Source organism: Alexandromys fortis, unplaced genomic scaffold (assembly GCF_014885135.2).
Source record: "Alexandromys fortis isolate MF-2015 unplaced genomic scaffold, M_Fortis_MF-2015_v1.1 scaffold_111, whole genome shotgun sequence".
Lineage (NCBI taxonomy): Eukaryota > Metazoa > Chordata > Mammalia > Rodentia > Cricetidae > Alexandromys > Alexandromys fortis.
The window spans coordinates 5,828,809-5,835,654 of NW_026067996.1; the positions used below are offsets into that span (position 1 = coordinate 5,828,809).

General features: G+C 38.7%; 1 long non-coding RNA gene across 1 annotated transcript in view; it reads left to right on the forward strand.

The window, feature by feature from the left end:
• The first annotated feature begins 3,281 nt into the window (after nucleotides 1-3,281).
• LOC126512508 (uncharacterized) overlaps nucleotides 3,282-6,846 on the forward strand; it is a 6,473-nt gene continuing 2,908 nt past the window's right edge. The window contains exon 1 of the long non-coding RNA XR_007595063.1: nucleotides 3,282-6,775. This is a non-coding gene — a long non-coding RNA (uncharacterized lncRNA). The remainder of the gene's footprint in view (nucleotides 6,776-6,846) is intronic.

A 6,846-nucleotide genomic window follows, 5' to 3' on the forward strand; every position in this document is an offset into this window, starting at 1 on the left:
TTCTGCTTATCCATGACCATGGAGACATTTTTATTTTCTAGTGTCCCATTCAGTTTAATTCTTCATTGTCTTCAAGTTTTCCCTTTACAGGTCTTCTGCCTTCTTGGATAGGTTTATTCCTGGGTATTTTTTTTTCTTTTTTAGTGTTGAAGCTATTAGGAATGGAATCCCTGCCCTCTAACGTCTTTCTAGGTGAGTTTATTATTGGCATATAGAAAAGCTCTGGGTTTTGCATGCTACTTTGTAAACAGAGACTGTGCTTTTGTTTCCCAGCTGCTCAGACCCAAATAATCATGCAGTCTATATTAATTACAACACTATTTGGCCAATGACTCAGACCTATTCTTAGCTAGCTCTTTCATCTTAAATTAACCCATTTCTACTAATCTATGTATTGCCACAAGGCTGTGGTTTATGGTACTATTCTGACAACTTTCTCCTTCGGGAGCTACATGGAATCTCCTGAATTCTGCCTTCTCTCTCTCTCTCTCTCTCTCTCTCTCTCTCTCTCTCTCTCTCTCATCTCTGTTCAGATTTTCCACCTGGATTTACTCTGTTAAGCCATTGTCAAAAACAGCTTTATTCATTAACCAATAAAAGCAACACATATATAGAAGGACATCTTACATCACTACTTTGCTGAAAGTATTTGCCAGGTATAAATATTTGCTAGTGGAGTCTTCAAGTCTTAGAGATGATGCCATCTGCTCACAGGGATACCTTCATGCCTTCCTTTCTTACTTGCATTCCTTTAAATAATTTCTCTTAATAAGAGTAGAAGAGTGGAGAAAGTGGGCGTGCTTGCCTCATTACAAATTTCAGAGAAAATTCTGAGCTATTTATCATTTAGTATGATATTGGTTATGGCTTTGTCAGATATAATTCCTATTATGTTGCAGTATATTCCTTATATTACTGGGAATAATTTCTAGTTTTAACAGTGTGATGATGTTCTTTTAGAATGTTGAACTTTGTTAAAAGCATTTTCTGCATGGCTTGAATTGATCATATGATTATTTCCTTAAGTCTATTTGTATGCTCAGTAGTACATAATATTTTATGTATGTTGAATCAAAATTCCACTGATGAAATGAAAACAACTTGATCATAATGTATTTAACTTAATATGTTGTTGACTTTCATTTAAGAGTTTTTACATTTATGTCGATCAGGGAAAATGATCTATTGTATTCTTTGTTGTGTCCTTATCCAGGTTCTCTATTAGGGTAATGCTGGTTTTGTAGAATAAGTTTCATAGTGTTTCTTCTTTTATTGTATGGAACAGTTTTAGGATCATCAGTGTTAGCTCTTCTTTAAAGATTTGGTATAACTTTGCAGTGAATTTATTTGGTTCTGGACTTTTCATCATTGGGAGGCTTTTAAATTATGGCTTCATTTATTGTCATTGATTGCTGTTGTTTTATATCCTAGGATATAAGATATCTTGCTTCTTTTGTGTTTATGATGATTTGATTTGTAGAATATGATCTACTTTTGATGCAGTTCCATGGGCTTTTGAGAAAAGTATGTGTTCCATTTCTTTGCATGAGATGTGCTTCAGATAACTGATAAGTCTAATTGACTTATTGTATAGTTGTTGTTTTTTAGCTTGATCTATCTAGAGATAAGAATGGAACATTAAATTTATCTACTGTCATTGTATTAATACCCATTTGTTTATGCCTATTTAATGTTTGTGTTTTGAAATTAGAAATCCTAATGTTTGGCTCATGCATACACAAAATTGTCATATCTTCTTGATGCATTGTTCCAGTTATTAATATGTTTCTCTTCGGGCTAATATTGGTCTGTAGTCTCCTGTGTCAAATACCAAAAGCTATGGCCACTTGGTTTTGGTTTTTGCTCACTTTTGGCATACTGTTTTCCAGTCTATAGATGTCTTTACCAGTGGGGTATATTTCTTAAAAATAACAGGATGTTGTTCTTTAATGGATTCAACCAGTCTATGTTGTTTATTGGTTAACTGAGTTTATTTGCACATGTATTAATTGTGGAAATTTACTTACTAATTCCTAAAATTTTGTATGTTGCATTCTAGTGCCTTTACATTATTTTTTTCTTTCTCTTCTGTTAATTTCAGGGCTTTGGTGGTTTGCAATGTTGGATCTTCTGTATGTCATTTTAGCTCTCCGGTTACCATTCCTGGGCCCACTGTTTGATATATGATTCCTTCTCTGTGTATATATTCCTTTAAATATTTTATGTATTGCTGACTTGGTAGTCATGAATGGTCTCAGTTTGTGCTCATCTTGAAATGTTCTTAATCATCAATTGTAAAAGTCAGCTTTGCTGGGTGTAATACTCTGGACTGGCAGTTACTTACTTTCAGAAATCCATGGTTTAAGGGTTGCTGATGAGAGGTATGATGTCATTCTTATGCTTCTGCCTTTGTAAGTCAATTAATACTTTTTCTTTACAGCTCTTAACCTTGTTTTGTATCCCTAACATCCTGATTATAGTGTATCAGGGAGAGGTTCTTATTTAGTTGTGTCTGGGGTTTAAATGCTTTGTTAAGTGTTTGAAATGCCCATTTTTCCCTCTAGATTTGGGGGATTTTCTGCTATAACTTCAGTGAATAGACTCTCTGTGTCTTTAGTGCTTTCTTGAATTTCTCCCGTCTTTTGGATTCTGGTATTCAGTCTTTTGAGCATACCCCAAAGTTCTTGGGCTTTGTGGTCATGGTTCTTCTTTTTCTTACTGATATTTGAATGTAGTATTTCATCAGCTTTATCTACCATGCCTGTTATCCCTTCTAATTTGTTGAGTCTATTAATTATGATTTTTACTGTTTTTGTTTGACTCATTATTTTCTTATTACTAATATTTTTAATGTTCTTCAGAATCTTAGTTACTGTGCTGACTTTTCTTCAGTGTTGCTGGTTACTTTCTATACTCACTGCTAATTTTGTCCTTTGTCCTCTGTGCTGATAGCTTTCTTCTCCAGACTATGGATTGGACTTATATCTTGCTTACATCCCTTTTCAGGTCACTGGTCATTTTTACAGAAAACGTTTGGAATCGTCACCTGGAATTTGGCCTATTCTGGTATCGATGAGTACAGGAGATGATGCGTCTTGATTTTTTTTTTTATACAAGTCATATTGTTTTGCTTTTTCATGTTTCTTGCATTATTCTGTTGCAACTTATACATCTGTTGCTTTGGATATCTCTTGGTGGGCATATGAAATGATGAAGCTCTCCTGGAAAACAGAATAGATGTTCCTAAAACATTAAAAGCAGAAGTGACATATGACCCAGCAATCCCACTGGTGCACAGGTCTGTAAAGCAGATGGAATCATTGTGTCGGGGAAACACTGGAACTTTGATATTTCTTGCAGTAGTACTGACAACAGTCATCTCAGAAGCAGCCTGCTTGCCCATTGGCCGAGGGAGGCCAAGACTGGAATGGCAAGAATACATAGAATGAGATCTCATTTAGCTTAAAAATTGAAATCTTTTGAAAGTAGAAAGGGGACTACAAGAGGGAAGAAAGGAATCCTAAGGGAGATAGAAAAAAAAGAGTAATGAAATCATGTGACATGAACATAGAAGGGGGGGCTCTTCCGCAGGAGGAAAAGGTGCAGTAAGAGGTAGGGAGAATGGATAAATAAGAACAAAATATGACACCCACATATGGAAATGCCCTAATGAAAGCCATTATGTACTGCTAACTTAAAAATGCAATCTAGAAAGCGATACTACAGGAGGAAGATGAAGTCTATGGTTTTCAGGTTTCTTTCCTCCATCACTGAATGTATTTTATCACCATGTTCAGAATGTGACTTGCCTCTTCATGCCTACATCCCTTTTTTTTTAAGAGTAGAGTCTCCTTTGTGAACTCAGTTGCCCTGGATTTCCCCACTGCCCTCATCCCCTTTTTTCCCACTCAATGCTATACAAACCAAATATGCCATATACGAAATTGTCTCCAATGTCTCTACACAAAACAACATTCAAGGACTTTAAACTCAGAGTTACATTTTAGGGTGGAAGCAGTCAGAGAAAAAAAAGATAACTTTCTGATTTTCTTTAAAATGAATTATTCGAATCTGCATTTCTAAAGTCTAGCAGAAAAATGGCTGCTCCAATTATTATGCAAGGCAAGACAGCTAGCAAGATTTAATGCAAGCTTACCCTTGCTCCCATGGGCTTCAGAATATTGCCTCTTCCTTGTGATGGGTTTTCCCAAGAATTCGCTTTTGTTTAGGATTTCCATCTTTGTGGTCATGAGATTCGACCTTGGAAGATGTTAGTGAGGTAAAGATGAAGGACTATTTCTGTTACTTCCGTGGAAAACTGTGAGTGGAAAAATGCTGTTCTAACTCCACCTGAAAGAGAAGGCACATTCACCAGAAGATGAAAATGTATTCTCAAAATGTCAAAGGGAGAAGAGCCCGTGGCAGCCTAGGATGGACATGCTTTGTTCCATAGTTATTTTCAGGTAATGCTAGAGAATCAGAAGGAGCCAGCTTTGGGCTTTAGCTCTTGAGCTCCTAATCTCACGTAGAAGTCATCTGAGGGGCCATTTGAAGAAATCAGTGCAGCAGTAGGTTATGTGTAGGCATTTATAATCTGGTGCGGGAACTATGAATCGTAAAAACAGGCAGAGCACGGGAAGTCAGTGGCTTAGATTTGAAGGGAGGGAATCGCCACCAAAACTGAGTGTTTCTCATTGTGTGACACTGCATTATCTCCTTGCTTCATCTGCATTAATGTAGGTTTGTTTTCAACCAACAGAGTGTGTTCTGTGTGCTAGGCAATAGTGTCGGTGCTGGAAACAAAACCTGTACAGGTAAGACCAAAATATAAGGTGAACAAGAAGAGTGCTGTTGAGTTCCTCAGGAGAGAAATAGGGGCAGAGAACAGCACACAAACCTGTGGAAGGGTAGCCTTCAGCTGCACACCTGTGCTGGGGGGGGGGAGTGTGGTGTCTTATGGAAAGCTGTTCAAGACAGATGGAATAGTGCAAAGGGCCTGAGACAGGTATCTGAGCAAAAGTAAAGAGACCAATGGTGCTTGAGCTTCAGAGTAAAGGGGAGGAAAGGAGAATAGAAGAATAAAATGGGAGTCAGATCGTGTGGAACTCAGAAAGTGCCAAGGAGGGCTTTCCTATCAATATGGTAATCATTAGTGTACGAGGCTGTGGGTGGGTTTGGAAAGAAGAGTCTCATGTGGTATGGTTTGAACAAGCCTCCACTCCTCAAAGTAGTGGTTGCTTTATTAATTTATTTTAAAAGTTTATTTATTGTTGTATGTGTGCATGCCTGCATGTGCGTGTATGTGTGTGCACATGTGGGGGGCATGCGCATGCCATGGTGCACATGTGGAAGTCAGAGCACAACTTTCCAGAGTTGGTCTCTCCTTCCACCCTGATTTCAAGGGAGCGAAGTCAGGTCACCAGCTTCTTGTAACAAGTGCTTTTACTCACTGAGGCATAATGCCAGTTTCAGTATCTGACAGATTTTCAAGCATCGCCTAGTTGCTGTGCTGAGATGGACTATAGAGAACCAGAGAGATTTAGAAACTATTTACAAGGTTGCTAGAACAATCCAGTTGAGAGCCTGTGGTGGTAGTGGAGAGGATTAAAAAGTTCTGTATTCTGGAATCTATTGATGGATGGAGCACAGATATAAATAGCAGAGAAAATGAAGATTCTGAGGGCCTTATCTCTCCAGATATAATTTACACAGCTGTAAGGACAATGCAATAAGTACACGTACCTTTCCACACTGAGATGCTGCACTAGCTCTTGTAGACCAGGCTGACCTAGAACTCACAGGGATCCTCCTGCCTCTGCCTCCGGAGTTCTGGGATTAAAGACGTGCACCACCACTGCCTAGATAAGGTGCTGCAATTCTTAGTCTGACATAAAGCACTTTAGCGTCCCTGTCATCTTTTAAAACTCAGTGTTCACCTCTTTTCTTATTGACTGTATTTAGTTGAACGCTGTTTTCTGTGTGATGTTGTAGATCAGGATGCAGCTATGAGGAATGATACAGAAAATCCCCATGTACAAAATAATTAGCATAAGTCGTATATTGACAGTCAATAACCCAGTAAACATAAACAGATTTTTGTTTATCCTTGTTTGTGGGACCTCTGTGTAATAAAAACAAATAATTTGTGGATGAAGAAAGTATGGAATATATACATATTAGAGTACTACTCAGCAGTAAAAAACAATGACTTCTTGAATTTTTCATGCAAATGGACGGAAATAGAAAACACAATCCTGAGTGAGGTAAGCCAGACCTAAAAAGAGGAACATGGGATATACTCACTCATAATTGGTTTCTAGCCACAAATAAAGGACATTGAGCATAGAATTCCTGATCCTAGAGAAGCTAAATAAAAAGGCGAACCCAAAGAAAAACATATAGGCATCCTCCTGGATATTAACCTTCATCAGGCGATGAAAGGAGACAGAGACAGAGTCCCACATTGGAGCACCGGACTGAAACCCCAAGGCCCAAATCAGGAGCAGAAGGAGAGAGAGCACGAGAAAGGAACTCAGGACCGCGAGGGGTGCACCCACACACTGAGACAATGGGGATGTTCTATCGGGAATGCACCAAGGCCAGCTGGACTGGGTCTGAAAAAGCATGGGATAAAACCGAACTCGCTGAACATAGCAGACAATGGGTACTGCTGAGAAGTCAAGAACAATGGCACTGGGTTTTGATCCTACTGCACATACTGGCTTTGTGGGAGCCTATGCTGTTTGGATGCTCACCTTACTAGACCTGGATGGAGGTGAGAGGACCTTGGACTTCCCACAGGGCAGGGAACCCTGACTGCTCTTTGAGCTGATGAGGGAGGGGGAG